Source organism: Cataglyphis hispanica, chromosome 25, assembly GCF_021464435.1.
Source record: "Cataglyphis hispanica isolate Lineage 1 chromosome 25, ULB_Chis1_1.0, whole genome shotgun sequence".
In the NCBI taxonomy this organism is placed as follows: domain Eukaryota; kingdom Metazoa; phylum Arthropoda; class Insecta; order Hymenoptera; family Formicidae; genus Cataglyphis; species Cataglyphis hispanica.
In genome coordinates this window covers 792,410-817,240 of record NC_065978.1, presented here as the reverse complement: position 1 = coordinate 817,240, position 24,831 = coordinate 792,410, and the positions used below count along the sequence as shown (strand labels likewise).

Genomic DNA, 24,831 nt, shown 5'->3' with positions numbered 1-24,831 from the left:
GAGATCTCTTTGTGAGGCAAAAATCCAGAAAACACAGAATACCGAGCACTCTGTAGAGCTCCCAAATTCTTTCTGCAGGATCAACTGGGGAGCGCGTCCTGCACGAGTTTCTACCTCTTCTTCTCCGGCACGTTTCTGTTTACCATGGCGGGCACGTTGTTGTCTACTGGTGTCTGGTGCTTTCTGGTTAGGTTACCCATGATCCACATGGCGCCTGGGCCCTCGAGGATCATCGTCGTCCTCAGCGGTTATATCTTCGCCGCCGGTGCACTCACATTGCCCGCCTCATGCATCCTGTATCGCGAACACAACGTGACTCGAGATCGTCGCACCTTGCTACCGGTAAGATTATTCGCAACAATTACAAATCACACAATGATTGCGCAACGGAGTGACGTAATCAAGCGCAATTAAGCCGCGTCTTGTGCGTATTTAAAAGAGCACGGTGTGTGCTGATTTATCAGCGAGGAATCTGGAGATCAAAAAAGGCCTTTGCCTTTGTTTCATCGTATAATTACTCTCTTTTTCGTAATTTTTTTTTTTTTTAATGGAAATTTATACAAACAAAAGCTCCGATTTAGTTAAAATGGAAAATAAAGTAAGAATAAAAATAGATTTCGCGCGATATCTCCGACGCGAGATACGACGATGTAGGAATAATAAATTGAATCTGTAAACCGGGTCTTTACTTCGTTAAACGCTGAAGCGGGCAAAAACAAATCCAAACGGCATAGATGGAAATCGAATTTTCAAACATCCCAATCGACTGTTATTCGCTGCGTGATAAAATCAAGTACTCGGTTTTTTTTTTTTTTTTACTCTACAGCTAAAATTCGTCGCCTTCTTTAACGATCCTAAGGCGTCATTGACGTTGAAAAAGCTGGAATAAACGTGCGCACACGGTGTCGCGATCAACATGAGATTTAAGAGAAAATCCTCGTAGTCCCGTGGCGTAACAGCTCGCAGCTGCGGGCGCAGATCGACCACTTAAATCTTCGCGGACGATTTCTTCGTAATGTATGACGGCCACAGTGCGCCTAGCAGCGGAAATAAATTGACTCTTGACTCGGTTCTTATAACCTCTTGAAAGCTCAGCGACTGCCGTTCATTCTATTAACTTCTCGCGCCGCTAGTGAGTTCTCATTCTTAAATCTTTCGAGTTACGACTACAGTCGATGATCGACAAATGATCATTGTTACAACCGAGAAATAATTGGCTGCGCATTTATATCGATGAATATTAATACTACTAAGCTTTTTTATTTCCTCACTTTTTTGTATGTTTAATAAAACAAGCTATGTTTGTATGTGTGTGTGTGTGTGTGTTTCTCTATTTGTATAGAATCAATGTATTATCACGATATGACCGACAATCTAAACATCGCGCGCACACGTGCGACACGTCGTCTCTCTGCAAATAATATCTTCACACCCTACGACTAATCGTTGTCACGAATTTCATTAAAGTAAATATAGATCCTACACTGCGTCTTGAAAGGTATATCTGTTTGCAAGAATAATACTATTCATTTTCTCTCGCTCGACACTCTCGATATATAATTTTTGATCGATCTACGATGAAAAGTGCAAAGAGAATCAAACGTGAAAAAAGCACGGAAATATACCGACTCTAATGACGAACAATTATCATATATTAAGTCGACATTTCCGTACTTTTTTCATGTTTCTCTCAAAATATTAAAGTAACTTTAAAATTAATTACATTTTGTAGCAAATGGAGAGAAATTAAAGTAGGATATTTCATCAGACGTAACTATACTTTGAGATACCGCGCGCGCTTCGTGTATTATAAATATTCCTTTTTAATAACTCAAACATTATTTTGTTCCTACGCATTATTTCTCGTCGAAATTGTTGCTCTTGTATAATCAAATATCGAGAATTTCAATGGTTGCACGCACTACGTGATAACAATTACAATTATTTACACAGCAATCGATCATTGTATTTGTCACTTTTCGTAGACTAGAGAGAGCTTCGTCGCGGACACGAATAAAAAAATAACGATTCTGGTCGTAGTTTCTCCTGATTATTTATTCTTTTCGAGTATGTACTGTACGTGTATAAATCAGCGTCAGAAATGTTGTATGAACCGCCGTGCGCGATTGCGGGATTAATTAGAGCACTGCTTCGTAATTAGTCGCGTTTTCCGATTGGTTTTTCCACCAATTTCATTGGTACGAGTTTGTATATGTGAATTATACGTGATGCGAAATAATACTGCTTGCGAGTAGCAACAACGGCAAATCGACCATGAGTCAATGTTTTTCTCATATTTACATGATCGATTGTTTATCAATCCTGATTAGTACGTATACATCTTCACGTTCTTTTATAAATCGATATTAACTCTCTCGATATTTCAGCTCCGCATTTTATAATGATTAGAATATTATAAACGCGCTACGCGCGCGCCATTTACTTTATGTATATGTGTATATAATTATTTACATATTAATTCTAATTTTCCACTTTTTCAAAATAAATTAAATAAAAATTACACAACCACTTAATATTTAAACTATCAAATGTGTCGCTCAGTTATGACAAGCTTCTATTGATATAAAGTAATGTTCAGCGCATCGTCGAGATAATCAATTAGCATGGCGAAAAAGAGGTAACAATATTGCCAGTATCAATTTAATAAACTCCGTAATATATTAATTGATAATTTAATATTTGATTTATAATTTAAAATACATGTATAATTTAATATTCCGTTTGTATATACGCCATAGTACGGAAAATATTTCGGCAACGAATAATCAAAACATAACATGGTATACGGCCTTGACGATATAAACATTAGCGCGCAATTGTTAACGTGTTATGGTCTTACAACTTTATTATTCTCACGGCGATACTCGAACCGTAAGAAAGTAAAACGCGAGACACTCCATCAAATTTTTCTACTCAACGCGATCGCGACAAGTATCGGGGAATAATTTGATATCATAAATAATTACTTATCTTTCGCACACTTTAAATTTTGAATAATACGTAATTATAATGGATAAATTCCGAAGCGCGGAATTTTTTATTTTGCGTGACGTTTTAATCAAGAATCGAAATGATTAGAATCAAACGTGTAATGTATTGTTTTATCGCAATCATTCTCTCTCTTTCTCTCTTTATAAACAATAATTATTTCTTTAAAAATACTTGATTTTTAATTATATTTCATATTTTATCGTTATTCAATTTTTTGATAATTTAAATATGATTCGGCTTGAGAACGCGTAATAAAATAGTCAAATCGCAGGTTCGAAAAATGATTTATATAATAACAAGCTCCATGATATATTAATCGTTTATTAAATAATTAATTTATAATTTAAAATACTTGTATTATTTAATATTCGACACCGTATATACGTCATAGTACGCAACATACTTTCGGCCGCGAAAACAATAACATTGTACTTGGCCTTGGTGATGTAAACATTAGCGCGCTATTGTTAACGTCTTATAACCTTGTAATCATTCGTACAGCAACGCTCGAGCAATAAAGTCGTACTTGTCGACTCGCAGTACGATTTTCGCGTGAAACGGGGTTCGATCATGCCGAAAGTGCGGGAGTGTCGTTCAAAGTATCGCGCGTATAAGTGCGGAAATATCTTTTAATAAAAGTGCGGGAGTGCCGTTTAAAATATCGCGCGTGTGAATCAACCTGAGAGGAGGAGGAGGCCTAGGAGAGGCATCCTACCTCGGCGGAGCAACCCAAGGGTGAGTATTATTATTTTTATATTAATTATTATAAATCCTGCACACGCATTAATTCGATTCGATCATTATTTGAATAGTTTAAACAAGAGAGACTAATACTATAAAAGTTTTTATTTAAAATAGTTTTCTTTTTTAGAATTTATAAAATTATTTCATATTTGTATATCTTCTTGTTATTATATGCATCGGATATAAAATTCGATGCGCACAATAATAATTTTTTGAAATATTAATAATTATTTTAAATTATTTTAAATTGCTATAATTTGGATTTTATATTTGTGTGTTGCAGACAACGTAGCCTCAAGACCAAATCTCCGCTGTTGCGCATCAGTGCCGGTGAGTAATAAATTTTATTTTATTTTGAGGTGACGGATCCGTAGATATTGTAGATGCAAATATAGATTGTAGATTGTAAATAAATCCGTTGCCTCAAAATGGATGGGCTAGAATAAATGCAATCAAATAACTTTTAATAGACTTTTTATATTAAAACACATTAAAAATATAATTTAAAATATAAATTGAAAGAAAAAATTGAAAAAAATATTTTATATTTTTTTCAATAGAAATTTTATTCAATATAGAAGACGCTAATAATTTTATTTCTTATATGAAATATTGATAATTATTGTTGTGCCAATTTTGTCATAATTTTCCATAGCCCATCCATCTTTATTATCATAGCAATGAAAGCTTAGATAGTTTGTCACACATCGTTTTAATATAATTTTACTTTAGTCAATCTAATGCAAAGTTATCAATCAAATTTAATCATTGTTTGAAGTAATAATATTTAATCTTATAATAATATTTATAATATGTAATTTATATTAAAATAAATTATTAAAACATTTATTGTCATATAATTTTTTATAATAATTTTGATTGAAAGTCAAATTATCAATCAAATTTAATAATTGATTGTGAAGTAATAATATTTAATCGTAATAAAATAAAATTATAAAAATATATAAAATAAAAGTAATAAATAATATACAATGTTTATAATAATATGTAATTTATATTAAAATAAATTAATAAAATATTTATGTGTCATATAATTTGAATAATTTTGATTGAAAGTCGAATTATCAATCAAATTTAATAATTGATTGTGAAGTAATAATATTTAATCGTAATAAAATAAAATTAAATAAAATTATAAAAATATATAAAATAAAATTAATAAATAATATAATATAATAGTATAATATAATAATATTTACATAATAATAATACAATAATATAATAATATTTACATTATATATAATATAGGATACGCGTAGTGTACTATTATATTATATTATATTATATTATTTATTAATTTTATTTTATATATTTTATAATTTTATTTAATTTTATTTTATTACGATTAAATATTATTACTTCACAATCAATTATTAAATTTGATTGATAATTCAACTTTCAGTCAAAATTATTCATATATCAAATTTTGCAATTTATTGAAATGATGCATGACAAACTGTCATATCATAAATGAGCATAAAATTATGCTCGTGTACCCCGGCGACAATAATTAGCCGGCAACGGAAGGAATTTTTTCCTTCATTGACCTCTGATAGGGGGTCGAAGCTACATCTCTGGCTAGGCATAGCCAGAATTAATATGGCCAGGATCAACGATAGGTAAGTCCAACTGGCCCAACGGAAGCAGCCTACGGTGTATTATATTAGGGCATTCTGTTAGGGCACGCGAGTAAGGCACGCGAGTAGGGCATGCGAGTAAGACACGCGAATAGGGTATGCGGTTAGGGCACGCGAATAGAACACGTGAGTAGGGCACGCGGTTAAGGCACGCATTTATTATAAAATACATATAACTATTATAAAATTAGTTATATGTAATATAATAATATGTATTATCTGTTTTTCAAAATCAATTGAATCAAATTATATATATATATATATATATATATATATATATATATATATATATAATATTTGAATTGTCAAATACGCATGACAGACTTTTATTATATATATATTTATATAATATTATTGTAAATTGAATTTTACTTTTCATTTTTCATCAAAATTACCCCAAAATCAACCTGAATTATTTTTAAAATTATAATTTAAAAAATTTTTATTTTCCATTTTTTTCCTCATAAAACAAATAAATTTATTGTTAAAATTTTTGAATATTTATTTAAATAATATAATTTATAATTTTTTTTTATATTTAATATAAAGTAATGCACAGCGTAATATTAAAATAACCAATCAACATTGAGGAAAAGAAGCAACAATACTTGCAAGTATTCGATTTAACATGTCTTTTTTAAGAGTGGATATCTAAATATCTTATCATAACGTATCTTTCTTTTATTCCACGCGATGAAAGAATTCTTTTATCCTTTTAATTTTGCAAATCTGCACCTCTTTGGAATTAAAAATAACATGTAGTATTTGTAATATACTATGTATAGGATGAATGTTTATGTTCGCGTGTAATTTGAATGTAAGTTAAAGGCAAACATTTCAAAGTGTAAAAATCTCAAAGTTACATAATGTATTTCGGTTACGAGGAAGAAAATATTACGCTTGTAAATCGCGGTTCGTAAGAAGCCCGGTAGTGTCTTTTCTGCGCGAGAGAATGTCGCCGCTCGAGGATTGCATTGTCGCGCTAATTTTCACGCGGCGCTTTTCCGCCGCGCATTATTAGACGAACGTAAGAATAAGTATGAACGGAGCGATAAATCGTACCGTGGATTTAATAACAAGGACGCAGCTTTCGTCTAACGAGAACGAATGGAAGTAGCGGGCCCCGATTATTCTGCAACGGCATTCAATCTTAATGCTCTCACGTTCCTTCGCGCGCATGGCGTTTTTGCAAGCGCAAACGGATCGATACGCGTTAGCGACATGGAGGATATTAATTCGATAATCAGAAAGAACCGTGCGGTCGTGTTTGCATTCTTAAGCAAAAAGAGCTAGATGTGACAGTTTCTCCATTAATACGCTTAAAGGATCTGACCACCCTGACTGCTCGACAAATTGGCTTATTTTTAAAAATTTGTAAATTCGAAATTATAAGACAAAATTTATTTATTTTTGGCCACACTGTAGATTAGGGTTTTAAGAATGTCTCATAAGTTTTAATAAAAGATATTCCAAAATGGCGGCGCTGCAACTGTTGACGTGGAGGTCCACGCGCGTAGCTGGCGGTAAGTTTATCTCAATTATAATAAACCTGAAAAAAAAAAAAAAATTTGCTTATTCGTGAATAGTGTGGTTACAATGTAGCGTACGATTTTTGCGATGAGTTGATTAATTATTTTTTTATTAATTTTTTTCTTGTCAAATTTCTATGAAAAATACGATTTTTTTTTCTTCGGCTCACCGTTATTTCCTCATTAATAAAAAAAAAAATCCGTACGCTGCATTGTAGCCACACTATTCACAAATAAGCAAATTTTTTTTTTTTTTTCAGATTTATTATTAACTGAGATAAACTTACCGCCAGCTACGCGCGTGGACCTCCACGGCAACAGTTGCAGCGTCGCTATTTTAAAATATTTTTTTGTTAAAACATAAGAGATATTCTTAAAACCCTAATCTACTATGTGGCGAAAAATAAATAAATTTTGTTTTATACTTTCGAATTTAGAGATTTTTAAAAATAAGCCCATTTTTCGAGTGGTCAGATTCCTCAAATCGCGCGAGCGATGTACCGGGTGGAATTATGTAACCGGTATCTCTCGATGCGTCTCCCTCGTCTTTCCTTTTTTCTTCGTAATCAAATCGGTCAAATTTAATTAGGTTGCCATCTTGCGCGCAACGACGAGCATATATTCGCGTTGAGGATGGGAAGGGAAAAGGGGACGCGATGCCCGGTGGGTACAATTTACATACGAAATTTCGTACGTACCTGTGCAGAACTATGTAATTGTAATACGTCGCGCTCGCGCAAAACGTCCGGCGCGGAATACTCTCGCGGTAATATGTGGCTGAATCAATTGTTTCTCACCGTCGACTTTGCTCCGTTCCGTGCTCGTCTCGAAATGAAATTTTGTAGATAACCGGCGCGCGATCTCCACCCGCGATTGAAATTTCATGAAGTTGCGCGCCGAATTTTCCGCACAAACTCACTGTTTTCGAATCAAACTGTCGCCCTTTTCCCGACGCGCATATAATATTGCAATATTTCACGTTCCGGACTGCAGACTCGGTAATCTGTAGAATTCTCAAATCTAACACGACACGCTTTGTAACTTATAGCTTTTGTGAGAAATTTGAATAAAAATTGTCGCGTTCAAGCATTATATTGTAGAGTGCACGAGATGCTCAATAAACATTTGTAACTGGATTACTAATGAAATTAATTCAGTCACATTTAAGTCGTCTCCACCAATTGAAAAAGTAATCACCATTCTTACAATTGTTGTAAGATTCCGCTTAAGAGCCGCTTCGTGATAATTTATGATCGCATAAAATTAAGCTCCGTTCAAGTTACTTTGTGGCACTTCTGTTCTATTTTAAACATCTCTCTCTCTCTCTTCTTTCTCTCTCTTTTTCTTTCTCTTTCTCTCTCGCATTTTGTCGCTGACAGTCAATTGATTGTTCGTTTGTTTGCTGGTTTTTGTCGCGAGTTGCGCGAACTGAGATATAGACGGACACTATGCGTAGCGAAATAGAATGAAAACGCGAGAGGGAAAAATAGAGGACACAAGTGGATAAAGAGAGGCGCGGAATGGGAATCACGAGGATAAAGTAAATGAAGGACTAATAACTACACGCGAGAGTAGCATTTATATTTCATACGCACGAAGACAATTTCACGATCACGCGGGGAGAAAAAGCGTTAAGCGGTACGACCGAGGATTTGCTCTTTCCGACTGTGCACTGCTGTTGATTGATGGGCTTATTTATCATAGAATGTGTTTATTAATGATAAATATCGGATAGAAGCAAACGATATTGTGTGGTTGTAATATTGTTTGCACGACAGTTCTGAGCGCATCACCAAAGCGTTTTCAGCTCCGATGACAGGCTTTATAAAGTTTGTACGTGTGGTAACGATTAACCAGTTTATCGCCCCTATTCAGATTCTCCAAATAACTTCGTGAATATAATTCGCGATGTATGCCGATAACTGCGCAATGCCGCTAACAATTTCTTGTAGAGATTATAGCAATAAAGACGATGGCATAAATTATCTATTTTTCTCAGATATTATTAATTACCTAATTAACTCGTTTAAATGCAAATGTTAACTTTCGATGCATTTATTGATATCATATCAACAATGTATTGATATCATAAAACACGTATACTTAATTAATATATTTATTAATATATTTATTTATAAAACACACAATATATGTATAAGTATACAACAGATTTTAAAAAGAATTTCAAAGAAGAAGTGTTTATTAAAAACGATTCTTTATTAAATTTCTTTATTAAAAACGATTATATAGACGCTTTAGATTATAAGCATTTTTAATCGGTTAATTTTAAGGACGATTAATGGCGAATTTAAAACCGTGTTTTTTCATAACGTTGAAAGCGGTAATTCTTTTACCGGTATAAAATGAGAAACTCTCTCATCAATTCTTTTTGTGACGTTCAAGCGTTTTAACAGAATTTGTAATTTTCAGCGACGTCAAACATATTACACAATCATAAGGTATTCACAATCACACAAAGTATTCTATACATTATCTTGATTTCACGCATCTTTTGTAGACTTTATGCCAGATTGTCGGTGATTATTGGTCTTCGTTTCCTTTTAAAGTAAATAACATTGTCAGTTTATGTGGCTATTCTTTTAATATTATTATCATCTTCCATAAGATTTGTCGTTTGTCGGGATTTACGAAAAAAAAAAAAGCTTATAGCACAAAGCAAATTTTTTCTTCCAATTTGTATAATAACATATCGAGTGAGTTCTTGTATACGTTGATGTCCATTTACAATATCGCGTATTGCGATAGGATGCAGTTTTAAATAGAATGTAACGAGAAAACCGCAGATCTGGGCGGCTCAGATTGAAAATCGTTGACGCTTTTTCGCGAAATTGTGAAAAATCAAATTCCCCGAAAATCGAGAACGTTGAAAAGCTATTTTCGACGAGGGAAATCAACGGGGTCAATTCTAGCGCCGTTCTAGTTGATCGTCAAAAAAGTGTGGGACAGTCTTCCGATCCGTGTCACTCTTAGTAATGACAAAATCGATGATCGCGCACAGGGCCCTCGACGTCGGATACATGTCGCGTTTGTTGATGCGATTCCCCGGAATCTCTTTTAATCGCGTCGTTAAAAAAAAATAATCCGCGCCGTGAAATAGCGTGACATTGCGATGACCGCCGCCGCATCGTCGACGATGTCGTCGATGGAGAACGACAAAAATTTCCGACCGCGGCGCTCGCACAGCCGCAAGTTACAAAGCAGTTTCCCGTTCCGCGCCGACAATAATGGACACGCTGGGCAAATAATGGAATCGATCCGTCAATGACATATCGATTGGCGCGCGTGTGTTACTTATTGCTTCCGTCAACGAGTAATTTCCTCTTTATCCAGAGCCACGACCCGCTCGTAGGGACGGACGGGCATGATGACTGGGTAATATGTTCGACAAATTGGTAAAGAGCTAATTACCGGCCGACCGCGGAAATTATGGCTGGCGTGCCGCGATATCGTAGCGTGTGTAATGCGTTCGATTCACCGTTCGGCTGCGGTATATGTGTCTCTATGTGTGTTGTATGTAAGCGCGATAGGATAATAATCGGATGCACTGTTGCGGGAGAAGGGAGCACACATTAACTTGCTTCTCCTAGTGTACGCTGAAATGATTTTCCCAAAATCATTTTTGCCCTTGTATATAAAAATAAAATTTTGAAAATTTTTCTATTTTAATTTTATTTTATACGAAATTTTAATGCGAGACTTTTTAATGAATGATTTATTAATTTCAGCTTGTTTTTATATAAATAAATAGTCAAACTATATATATACATATTTATATTTTACTTTTCATCATCTCACAACTTTTGAACTTTTTTTGAAACTACATCAGTTTTTATATATAATTTATTTATATAAAAACAAGCTGAAATTAATAAAATTCATTAAAAAGTCTCATATTAAAATTTCGTATAAAATAAAATTAAAATAGAAAAATTTTCAAAATTTTATTTTTATATACAAGGGCAAAAATGATTTTGAACGGCATTACTTTCACATACATATATGTGAAAATAATGCCGTTCTTTTTTGATAATTCTTTCTGATTTTCTTTTTTCTAATCTCCTAATTGTTTTTAATTTTTGAAAACTATGCGAGAATTAATTCAAAGAGATTCATATCACTTAGATTTGTTCTAATAGAGACATGTTTAGTTGACGCAATTTCACCGCAAGCCGGGAAGGATTTGCTTGCCGTGAAAGCTTACCTACCACCCACGCATTCCACTTGTGTTCGCCATCTGCTGTACCTAATCTGCCTTTGCACAGGCGAGGACAATGCGGTCCGTTGAGATGTATCACGTTGAAATTTGGATTATCGATCCATTGATAATGATCCCACGAATCGTTAAGACCCTATCAAGTCTCACTAATTTTTTTTTAACTATTGTTTCTCGTTATAGAGCCGCTATAATCACGACCTCGCTATCGTTTAGATGACATTGATGTATGTATCATGACAATCTATCTGCATAATATTCGTAATATCGCGCTTATAGCGGCCGATATGAATATAGAACAGATGGTAGATTGCGAATATTACGTGAGAGTTGACGCGTGTATTTTCGTCGTTAGTTAATACATAATCATTTGTTGTAAGGAGCAGACTGCAATGTTCTCGCGATGCAGTCGTAAATTGTCGCAAAACTCGAATTTATATGCATTTATACACAAGCGCAAGAATGCAGTGCATGAAGCGCGCAATTAAATGCCACTCTCCTTTGCATCTACCAATTAATGTAAATTGTCGGTAGTGAAAAGTCGTGATATACTTGTGAAGGTATCAAGGTGGCGTATTTAAAACGTCGCCGTCACAGAGAAATTCCTTGCAACTAGATGCACCAACGCTGCACATAAATCTGTAATTTCTTTGTGTTTACCGTACGTCTGTAACCTTTCTTTCAAGCACCGCCGCACCCCCGCGAGCGAGAAAACTCCGCAAACTTTTCTCACCCGATGCACACGACAACCGCTTCATGCATCTTTGGTGCACTTTACAGGCGCGACAGAACGAAGTTCTCCGTGTTCACTGGCTCCGATCGCCCTACTCTGTGCTTGATACTCTGCTAAAAAATTTCTCCTTCTTTCGCGACAATTTAGAAATTTATTACTTTCTCATGGCCGGTTGACGAGTCGTTTATAAATTAAAATATGGCATGGATTTTGCTTTCAGTCAGACGGTCGGTCAAAAAAGAGGAAAAAAGATATACAGAGAAGACTGCAAATTTGAGAGCGATTTTTTTAAATATTAAAATTGTCTAAATAATTTGATCTTTAAATAGAAATTTAAATAATACACACATCTTTTGTACAATAATTGCTTTTTAACACGATTAATGTACAAAAGAAAATTCTCCCACTCTATTATATTAGTTGCATATATATTGGAATTATATATCTTTTTTATTCCGTTACTAAGAGGAAATATTATATCTTTTAATCTGAATGATAAATGTTCATTGCATTTATCATGCTTACGGACAATGTCTGGTGTTACTTCACGTGTATTGTGCGATTATGCAATTCATGGTTATTACGCCAAAAGAAAAATTTCATAATCTCAAAAGCATACAAAGTATTTCACCTCAAGTTTCGAGGCTATATATCTTGAAAAGTTTTAAAGACGAAATAAAAAGTTAAAAAGAATCAAATCTCAATATGTAAAGGGAAAGTAGTAGCTCGATTCTACAATTCTCGACGACTAGATATTTCCATTAAGATTATATCTTGTGTTTTTCACATATTTTAAGATGTGCAATTTCCGAGATTTCAAGAATTGCAGATAAAGCATCTTGCATATAAGCTTCATGTGGCATATAAAAATTAGTTAAGAAAAAAAAAAAAAGGGGAAATTGGATGCGCGCAATGCATTTCCAAACACGATTTCGGAACTAGGCAACGAACGAGCGACATTTCCAACATGAAAGACATGCCAAGTGAAAAGTGTCAACATTTGCAGTGCTTTTAGCATTATGCTTGAGAAGTGCGCCTTCTTGGGCATTTTATGCGCATTGGCACATGGTTAATGCTCGCTTCGCTCTGAATACACAGTTCTATCGTACTCTTTCGAACGAATCCTTTTGCCGTATAACTCATGATTGACGTGGATATAAATGGAGCATATATACATACACATGTATCAACGAATAAACTCTAACTGTACGTTAGAAAGTGGATATGTGGAAAAGTTACTGTATAATAGCGCTACAAAAAAAAAAAAACATGACTCGTTTAGCCATTAGTGAATGAGATATGAGAGATTATAATAACGCTTGATACATGATATATCAACATCGTAAACCGGTAGCGTATGAACAAATCATTAATGTACTTTCTCATCCCAATACTTGACTGATATATGCTTTTAAGCGGGTATGAAAAATGCTGTAGTAAAAAAGTAAATAAAACTTTGCGCTGATTTAAAAATGTAAATTTTTACAAAGTCGATTTTTGATGTTAAATTCATGATAAATGGATGATCTAGATACATAAGTGTACCATGTACAAATCCAAATCATATAAGGTATCATATAACTTTAATGGTTGATAGAATAATAGAATTAAGAAAAGAACAAACGGGATTCTAGTGGAAATATTGAATTTTAATTAAATTACATTCTAGCGATATGTGTGATCCATTTCAGCAAGATACATAATTTAATTGGCTTCTATTAATAAATCTTTCAGGCATGTGCTCAATCTAATAGTGTACTCGAAAATTTATTATTATATTCTGAATCAGAGAACAAATCTTTATTTAATATGTTCAAAATATAATTGATTGAATTTTAATTAAATTCTTGTTTGCGCTAGTCTATATATATATATATATATATATATATTTCAATATAATTTAAATTTTACTTAATTAAATTTTTTAATTTATTTTACTTGATTAGTTTTATAAACTGACAATGAACAATATAAATAACAGCAGAAAGTATTTGCATAATAATATCTTTACATTTAATTTATCGCAATCAACGCACACACAATAGACTTTTACGTTCTTTCTATCCCGACTATTCATTCGTTTCCTTGCTGGTATGTAGTAGGCGCTCCTCATCGACAACAGGATTATGCAAAGTTGCAACCTTGTTAGACCGAATGCACCTGAAAAGTTCTAATACTTCCGTAAATGACGTTGAATTAAACAGTTTCGAGCCAAAGCTCCTCAGGAATTATATGTTGGCGCTCAGCGCCGCCCGAGATCGACGAGGCTAAAATTTCTCCCGGGAAATTGGCGACTAATCCGTTCATTTCCAAACAACAAATTAGTTTAGAAAGTTCTCGAGATGTCAAATTAGTTTTACAATACTTTTAGAAGAGATATATTATTTGTCTTTTTTATCTATTTTTTTATTGAAGTATGTAAAAAAATCATATTTTCTTTAAATTATTTAAATGAGACTATACAAGTATATAGTATTGAAGAATTTGTGTATATATATATATATATGTATATCTCACACATATCTATTAATATTATTTTCATATACAATCTAGAATCGGATATCCTTTTTTATATAGATTTTCAAATATTTTATATTTTTAAACTCTGCTCGGCGTGTGCATGATGAACGAGGATATACGAGATCGTCGATCGGTCTGCGTAATCTGCGTAAAAGGTTGAAATTCGACATTCGTAGTATCTGAACGGCGCGAAGCTCGATCGACAGTATCTTGCAAAATTGACAGTTGAAGCCGCCCGTCACAGAGACCAACGGAAAATTCGAGATCGTCCGATTTAACCAAACGCTACGGAATATCGTCAAAGAGCGGCCGCAACTTCCGGAATCCGGTAAAATCGATCGAAACAGTGTACCGCTCTATTTCTTTCTTTAGCGTTCCTTGCTCTCTTGGTGACTATCCGAATCTTTTCGCCGCAATCCCCCGCCCTTCCCCTTACTCACTGAAAAACCCATTTATCCCTGCACGAGTGCCCTCGTGTCGCTGATAAACCGGACCGCGGCTATCCCGATGAATATAAATCCAATTCCTGTACCGACGTATTATCCAAGCTATATTTTTAACGGCGTGATAAACAGCCGCGTTACGGTGAAAATCCCCAGAAATTTCTGTGCTCGCTTCGTACTTTAATCGCACTAACAATTGTAACACGTTGTACATCGACATGGAACGCGATCGCATCGCAAAAGTAATTGTTTCTACAATTCGCATTTGGAATTTTGATGCGCCATATGAACATTTCTATGATTATTGATACCGGAGCTCCGAACGCGCTATTCTTTTCGCAAAATATAATAAATTAAATTAATGCAAATATTATTATGGAAATATTGACAATTTATAAAATAATATAAATATGATTTTCTTTCATTAATAAAGTATTGAATTGTTTACTCAAATGTGATTGCTTACTTATTTAAAAACGTGTTTAGTAAAATTCAAAAAAAAAAAATAGGAGAAGCAGCAAAAGTGATACAGTGGTATTTATTGTTTTTGTTAAAATGGAAAGTTACTGTTCGAGCTGTATATAAATATGATTTAAAAATGTAACTATTATGATATAAATGTTTGAAATATTTGAAAAATGTTTGTTATCGGAAACTGTTCTCTGCAGATTGACTAATAGTACATTGTTTTCTCATATTTCATTTATTCTATGTCTGATATTAACTTGTTAATATTTCCTTTTATACTAAATGGCTGATAAAATATATATTTTAGATGATTATAATGGTATGCTTAAGTATCGTCTTCTCGATCTGTGGCGCCACACACGGAATCGTCTACCGTAAATCATATCACCCCCTTTTCCAAGAATCCACAACAGCGCAGGTGAGTACGCATATATTAACTAGATGATAAATGTGCACGCATTGCGACACATAAATTGACCGTGTGGTTCAATATATTTTTTTCGTACAATGATAAAACGTATTATATATATATCTCGCTATTGATTCTACTTTCGCTTATAAACGTAAATCTTGAAAAATCTTTGGATTTTTTTTTTCAATTGTCTATAATCGTAAAGTTTATAATACTGATGAATACTAATGACATTATTATTATATGAAAAATTGCTCAAATAATGTATATTTTCTTTTTATTTGCTTAACTCTCTCAACAAACTATCGTGATTTACTATCTCGGTTATCTTATATATAAATAATCTTATAAATTATCTTATAAATGTATAAGAATGCCGCTACAAGGATTTAGTAAGTTTTTAGAACAATGATGTTTCGAGGTAATTGATGTTTCAAAGTATAAAACAAAATTGTTAACGCAAAAGAATCTCAAGATTCTTGAAGGAAACGAAGAGCGGATGCATGCCCAGGCAAATTCCTCTCTCGTTGCAATATACGTTTTCATTACGCTTGCTTGCTGGAGGGTCTTGGGCATGGGCGCTCTCTTGCCTGCACTTCCGGTTCAACAGGCATTAAGATGAGTATCGTTGACATCGTTTCCGCCCGGAGACGTCGTGCCGGTCTCTCGCGAGGGAGAAATTTAACGAACAAGACAAAACCGAGGGTCTTAGCAGGAAAACGGCGGTGGGTGGGAGGGGGAGGGTGGGGGGAAAAAAAGAAGAAACGTGCCGCGGCTCCCTTTCTGATGTATCTCCCGAAGGAAAGTTCTGCTCGTTACCGGGATGTTCGCGAAACGAAGCTCTGATTTATTCGCTCAAATATATATGTCACGCTTTTCTATCGGGAAGTTCGTGAAACTTCAAAGAACTTTCATTATTTATTGAGACTTGTAATTTGCGAAGAGAGAAAAAAAAAAAAGGGATTGATGTGAATACGCGTAGACATATATTCGCAAAAAAAGGTCGATTAAAAGGATGGATTAATTTGCAAGAATTACAAATATTCATTGTTAAGCTCAATTAACATTGGTAGCCTTTTCCTGATGCGAATCAGAGATATTAATTAGCGTACAATAAATGTATTGAACTGAATCCTTTGATAAAAGTAGCTGCACATATAGCTTCTGCTGTGAATTTAAATCACAATATTCAATACAGAGTTACGTATACATCATTCTTCTTTCATTCGTCGTTAAATTAGTTAAGTTAATTTTTTTCTTGGTATATATGCATATATATGTATATAATTTTTGACTTTGAGATTATATTATCTTTTATATGGACAATTGTAAATTCTTTCGTCATCCTCGGGTTTCTCACCGTAACTTGTTACTTCTACGTGCGACACGATGTTTCTAGCAGTTTGTACAAAGAATAATTAATTTAGTCACAAGTCTGCTCCCGACACACGATTTTAACCCTTTCACTGTACATAGATTCCGCCGAAGTGCACTTACACCGTGCAGCTCACTGAAGTTTCTACTTGCGCTCGTGTACAAACTTATTTACGACCGTGCCACGAATACAGGAGGATGCATTTGCTCTCTAGTTTTCAATGTTGTTTCATTGTTTCCGTATAAAATATTTAAATTGCACTAAAAATTTTACTAGACATTGCACTTACTTGCTGAAACGAATCAATTCGGAAGTGTCACCTGAATCCATCTCAAGACAGCTACCTCTGAAAAATTTTTATTAATATATAATATCCTTCCATTATGAGAAATCAAATTCGTATATGGTACAATTAAGTGTTATTTGCAAATTTCTTTCTACGATTCCGAATTTATTACTTGCAAAATAAGCTTAAAAAATAATAAAAAATGCTGCAATTATATTTATAACGATTATCACTAATATATAGTATATTAGCATACATATTATCAATATTAATAATGTAATGATCAATATTAAGTACGTTATAATTATTTTAATCATTTTTCAATTATTTTTTCAACTTATTTCGCGTGTCGCTGTAATCGATAGTCAAGTACACTTAAAATTTAGATATTAGTAACACTTTTTCGTATAAAAGATAAATTACCTGCGATGACAAGAGTAGCGTTCTTCTGGAGTCATTGATAAATAAAATGATATAAATCATGCGAATTGGACCGAGAGAGAATTATAATATATTTCGGAATTATAATTCTTTAAATAAATAAAGATGATACGCCTTTGTGAATAATAATGGTTCAATTTTGTAACTCTTTGATCTTAAACCGGAATATTTTATATTTTCTTGTCAAAATATCTTAAATACCCTAGATTACAGCCGCAAAGAGTTAATACCAGATTCTACAACAAAGTAATGCAAGAACTCCCATTCAATGTCAGTCACGTTTGTTGTATTCCTCATAAAATTTTAACTTGAGAGAATTGTTTTTTTGACTAAAAATTCTTCTAGAGAGTTTCATAACATTAAAATATATTTATATGCACACATAACGTTTTCACACGCGAAGCGACCTTTCCGAAGAGAAAGCAAACATTGCCTGTTTGCGTTTGGGAAACACGTCGTACGCGGATGCGCGTTAAATTCTCTAAATGAAGAACATCTGATTTATACGACTTTATCTCTCGTTCGTGCATCCTCGGCGACGAGAAGATTAAACTCGACGGGCGCTCTTGGTCGTCGTGGTCCGACAGAAAGTCGTAGATCGGGAGTCTCTCAGCGGTCGACGCCGTGTACGAATGACGGAAACGACGGAAACAGGCGCAACGGCGTTAGCCTCGTTAGCGTCGCCGGCTGGGCGAGAGAACCTACGATAAAGTTTTCGCGAGAATAATCTCGTTTCTGCTCTCCCGTTGGCGTGCAACTTTCGTCTTCGCGGCGTTTATACGCGCGCGCGCGAGGTTTCAAGAAACAATAAGCGTCGGCCAATTAGCCGAGGTAGTACATCGCGGAGGGCACATGCTCTCTCGAGAATTTCCAACGACAGACGAATGAACGCGAGCGAAATGGAGTGAATGGGCGAGAAGAAAACGAAGCGATGGCGCGAGTTAAAAGTTTCGGGGAGCGTCGGGTAATTTATATTCATATTACAAGGCGCGCTGGGGCGGGCGGTCATGCACACGAAGGGTGAGGGTGAGTTTTCGTCGGCCAACAACTTCGGAAGCGCGCCCGCGCCTCTCGCATTTACGAGTCTCGGTACTTAAAAGCTCATTTCGCTGATTTGTTACGTCCGCGGCACGTTTCGCGAGGTTCGCGTGCTTAGCTTCACTGATATCTGAACGGGAAAGAGAGTTAAGAACGCGAACGAACACACCCGGCCTCGCTCGCACGTGCAAGACGGAAGCCTTGAATATTATGAAACGCAGCCACGAACGAGCGAAGCTCGTGCTTCGTTCTTGAAACCCCCGGCGATTAATGTCGTCGCCGTCGCCGCGAGCGACGCTTCTCATGGGCGTGAGAGTTGCCACCCTCTAATTAAACAATATTGAAAAAGTATTAAAACTGCAGATTACTTCGTGCTTAAGACATGATGTTATTAGATATAATAAGGAAACGTTTTCCTTTTCATTTATCAAATTAAATGAAGTTTTGTCTGTATATATGTATAGAGACTATAGAGTAAATATGTATATATAGCTTTGTTCGTTTGCTAAAAATCGTGTTTTCAAAGCTTTAATGGTAAAACAATCAAAAATATTTATTTTTATGATAATATTTTGTCAGAGAATATACGTTTGACACATTTATAAAAGTTGTTAGGGATTATTGGTTCATTCGACAATTAAGTTTATGTTGAAAAAATTGAAAATTGGAAAATTTATTTCACCAGAATCATTATATCAAAGAGAAAAATTTTCATGCAGTATACTTTGTACGGTGAAATCGTGAAATTATTTTCTCAGAGCGTTCAAGAATTTAATGAAACGAAGGCCTCGAAAATTATGAAAGGCTAGCGCGCGTCTAAGGCGCATGCTTTGTTTTCACGGTCGTCGATTAATATTGCGAAGAAGCAGCGGCAGCGCGCGGTGTAATTGAAAGATATTACGAAATTTATGCTCGGTAATATGAGAAACGGCGACAAAGATAATAGAATCGCGGACGGTCAACTTACTCGACGAGAAGTATTAAAATTAGCGTGTCGCGTCGAAAACATTCGCGTTCGCAATCATATACGTCGTTACGATCGTGATAATTCTGGTGGACGCGAATCACCAACCGCACAAATATTATTTTGTGAAACCTACATACGTCCAACGGATTCAGCGTGACATAAATACGTAAATTACGGAAAATCATGAAAATTGTAACGGAATAACGGAATCGTTGGACACTGCGAAAGGCCGCACGTATATTACGGATCGACGATAAATCGTACACGGATATTGTTATAATCGTAGTGAAGAGCAGATATCGAACGTCTCTCTCTCTCTCTCTCTCTCTCTCTCTCTCCATCAAACACCGATAACTACTACTATCCGAGTTTTCGACTCTACACGAGAATCGGATAGACAAGCGATTGCGGAATCAAAGTAGCTACAAAATTTTTAGCGCCACTCTCAGTGCCAAGCATAAAGTTCTTGTACATTTAACCATCAACTATAAAGCTCCCAGTCATTTCGAATTACCGGATTAGCGGTGAGACATGGCGTATATTCGTTTATCCCTTTCGACCGCAACGCTTCTGGTGCATCCATTGCTGAAAACGATCTGTTAAAATCTCGGGATACTCGGACACACACACACACACACACACACACACACACACACACACACACACACACACACACACACAGGACGCGAGTTTTTGAACGTCGCAAACGACGGACGTTCGCGGATGCGACGAATATTTCGCGGCTCGTTTCGAAGTAGACGAGGCGAACCGCGGAGATTGCGGTGGGCCAAACAATAACAAACACTGCGCGTCCGCGCAAGCTACCGCACCTCGGGATTACTGTAACTTCGCCATTTTCCAGCAGGACAAGGGTTTATTAATATCGCAGCGGGAACGCCAGGCGCTTCCATTCGGGACACTACGCGGATGGATTAATGCCGCGCTTACTTCTCGTTTACGAGATTATCCAAACTACTCGGCCGCTTGGGATTTAATGCAGGTACGTATTCCTTCCCTCCCTCCCTCCCTCCTTCCTCTCTCTCTCTCTCTCTCTATTTCTCTTTTCCCAATCCCCCTTCGAAATATCCCCTCGCGACTCCAACTTGCCGATTTTCGGATGCTGGGCAAATCGACTTGGTACGGTTCCGCTCGTGACGCCGCGTCGCGAAAACATTTATCGATGAACTAATCCGTTGTAAACGGACGCTCGGTAGTCAACAAGCTTCCTGGCAGCCTGCCGCCGTGGATTCGGTTTGCAGGCTCGGTATCGACCTCTTTCCTCTCTACCGGATAACGGGTGTTTTTCAATTTACGCTAATTGCGCGCTTCGTAAACTCTGTTTACCAGTGACTTTCGGTTTCGCGACGCGCATTCCGTCGACGCGGACCTCCTTCCTTCCGGCAGCGTTAAATCCGGAGTCTTGTGCAATTTCTCGGCTAATTTAAGGAATTACGATGGCAAAATCTATTTGGCGAGAATTGTTGAGTTTATTTCATTTATTTTCATATAAGATATATGAGAGAGCATTATTTCTAGGATACTGTTACGCGTAACTTAATTACATAATATTTTCAGCACCTTTTATTCTATTATCACTTTTTTAATCTTGTAATTACAGAATGTAGATATTGTCTTTTAATATGTTTGATTTAATATTTTAATGTAAAAATTTTTACAATAATTATTTAACGATTCCTAAAGTAGGCCAAAAAAGAAAAAAAAATAATTTGCTTTTGTCTGTAAAACTCACAAAAAATTTAAATTACTAATATTGTATTACACTTTTTGTGTATAGAATTGCTCTTTAATGGTATAAATAGTTTAATATATAAATTTGTCTCTCTCAATACTTGAATATTTAGCGTTAAAAGCCTTTTATTTATTTTATCTCGAAAATGACTGTTAAATGCTTGATTCAATTTTCGCTTTACATTCCCGTATTAATGAATATAGATTTATTCATAAGTACAATTATAAAGACAGTTTTAAAATATTGTATGTAATTTTTATGCTTTATATAAAATACTCAGAGAGAGATATATAATCTCTCTGAGGGGGAGGGGGAGGAGGAAGAGATTAATGTAAATCAAGGAACGTCAATTTAATAAATATTTCCAGTGAGTTTTTTTTCGTTTTATGTCAAAGTATTTTCAGACATTCCTAAAGTATTATAAACGTTTCTCTCATAACATTTAAACAATTTAAATGAATGATTGACGTATTCATTTTTATTTAATCCACTTTTTCCAATACTTTTTTTACAAGTGAAAGGACCAACGTCCGCAAATACGTTAGTTTTATTTTAAGCGTTTGATCCACAATCAATCTGCCCGGCGTATATACAATGGCGTCTATATATAGACTATATGTACCATATATATATATATATATATATATATATATATATATATATATATTTAGTGAGAATCACAATAAAGTCGTTTGTCGCGTATCGACAGGCACGCCTACAGTGTTGCGGAATTAACGAAGCGAGCGACTGGACTAGATATTCCGGTGTGCCAGAGCCCCCCTCGTCCTGCTATTTCACGAGGTTTGTACAACATCCTGGAAACACCCTTGAGTGCTCGAGACGGCCGGCGGTAACGCAAGTTTCAGATTTAGTACCCAGAGTTGCCTCGAGGACTCGTCCGAGATGAGAATCCAACAAGCCCGCTAAGCGACGTCCTGGTTTTCCTCTTTAAAGAAACTCTCCTGATGCCACTTAATCGATCTCGCTTTCGACTTTTAGAGTACGAGGACGGCAGTGTCGTAGCTCTTAAGCGTCCTCGCTCGCCAAAACGTGAGAGCAATTTGCGGCACGATATCTGATTTATCTTGTCAGTCTGATGAGCAAATTTTTTTAAGGCTTTGCGCAGACTGGAGAGATACTTTGTTTAGTGTAACAAGGATTTATATCGAGATCGCTCTGCTTGTCCAATAAGATCGACACAAGATGAAAACCGCAGCGCGTAAAAGTACAAATATAATAGCTTTCCTATTGAAGAGATAAATCTGTACCTCATCTTGAGATTGATTTTCTTTTCACCGTACTTGAAATCAAAATCAATGATGTACTAAACGAATCATCAAACTTTTAAACGCTGCGATGAAGTTCACGCTCTTCAAAAATTGATATCTGCTGATACGTCTTATCGCGGGGAATTTTCGTGCCTTCGATATTCGACGTCGTATTAAATTCGATAAACCTTGAGCTCGAGCGATGAGATTACACTTATTTAGAGATATCAATGAGAATTTAAATCTGTTCCATGTAATTGAAATGTGATACACTGCGAGTGCGTTGAATTTCCGCAGCTGTCACGAGATGCGGTATATATCTCGCTGCAGAAAACGGATGGTAGAAAGTTCGTGTCATCTGTATCACAGCGTGTAACAGACATTTGTATCCACCGTGTATTTTTTGAATTTTCAAACGCTCCGCCTCAACGTATGTCATGAAAGGGGTGGGAGGAAAATTTAGAGAGAGAGATATTGTTTTATTAATACTACGAGGCCGTATCTTATCATCAGATGTATATCTGGAGTCATTTATCGCGATCATATTATTCCCATTGGAAAGGGGAGGTTCGACCTATTGTGATGATAATGTCGGAAGCCTTCTATGAGAGCAACGGCAATGCACGTGTCCCTTCGTCGAACGCGATGTTGTGTGCTTAACGTAAGGCCAAACAAACCGTGTTTGGCCCTACGTTCGACAAACCGCGTGCGCGGCCATAAATTGGTTTAAATATTGATCCTCATTTTAATGCGAAGCAGAAATTACACGCTATGCAAATTATATCTGATTATATCACATAGAATTTGTCGCCCGCAAGATACGCCCAATGGTGTTTATCGTGTTAATAATCGGCACAAAGCATCCTGATTATTCCTTCACGCCTGTACTCTCCTCTGAATCACCGATAGCAGCAGATTGATTCCTCAGAATAGCAAGGCCGCGATGGAAGTTGCGCGAGTGGCTGATAAATCATTACAAAGAATATCGTGCTGTTAATTGTTATAGTCACGTCGGTATTTTTACGAATCCGCCATCATATTGGCAGGCTCGTTGTTGGCACTGAAAAAAATATTTCCCGCATAAATTACAAGCAAAATATAATCATGCTTATTGTCTTCGAGCAGCGTGTTGTGCGAATCTGGCAAGAAACATTGATGACTTTACACACTCACGTTTCATCGACCGATATTTTTATGACAGTCGCTGTATGAGAATATGCTATACGCTGAGATGAATAATAATTTGAAGTCGAAAGTAAAGCCACAGATCAGAGCGAATGTGCACTCACTGCCGTGCTTTTGTATATATTTTTCATGAAAATGGAAAACACCATTCTCCATGCGCGCGACGTCCCGCGCGTGTCCCTTTATAAATTTTTCATTCAAAGCAATATATATATATATATATATATATATTTTGGCACGTTTTTTGTATATATAGCGTCTATTTTATATAATATTTTTATTAAAACAAATATTGAAGAGAAAAAACAAAATATATCGAAAATGCACTAGATAGATAAATTCTTGGTAAATGAAACTTGGACTGATTAACGAATTAATCAGTTTCGTGCTTAATGAGATAAATTCAACTTGAATAAACTTTAAGTAGTTTATAATTTGTTACGATTTTGTAACATTGTATCAGCATAATAGTTCTGTAAGATAGAAAAGTTTCTTGTTCTCTACCTCGGCGATTCATCCATTAATAACTGTGTCCCATCCATTAAATTTCCATTAATTATAATATTAATAATTCAACTAGTATCTGTCATATTACATGAAAAGGTAAGAAATATTTTCTATTATATTAATTAATTCTCTATTTAAAAGACGACACGAAACAGATTGTTTTTACTGTAATTGCAGTATTGCAGAGTGATAATTTAGTTTCGCAGAAAGCAGAGCAGATAAAAGTTAATATTTTAATAAGATATTTATTTTTCATTATAT

General features: G+C 35.3%; 1 protein-coding gene across 4 annotated transcripts in view; it reads right to left on the bottom strand.

Annotated features, from left to right (window-relative positions):
- Window positions 1–24,831, bottom strand: part of LOC126858531 (regulator of G-protein signaling 17) — a 235,222-nt gene that overhangs the window by 42,081 nt on the left and 168,310 nt on the right. For 3 of the 4 annotated variants that reach the window (XR_007688686.1, XR_007688687.1, XM_050608938.1), the window contains one exon: window positions 17,418–17,474. The exons of the other annotated variant lie outside the window; for it this stretch is intronic. The gene's annotated coding sequence lies outside the window, so the exon portion shown is untranslated. Of the gene's footprint in view, window positions 1–17,417; window positions 17,475–24,831 lie in introns of those variants that run through there. 4 annotated transcript variants of the gene reach the window in all.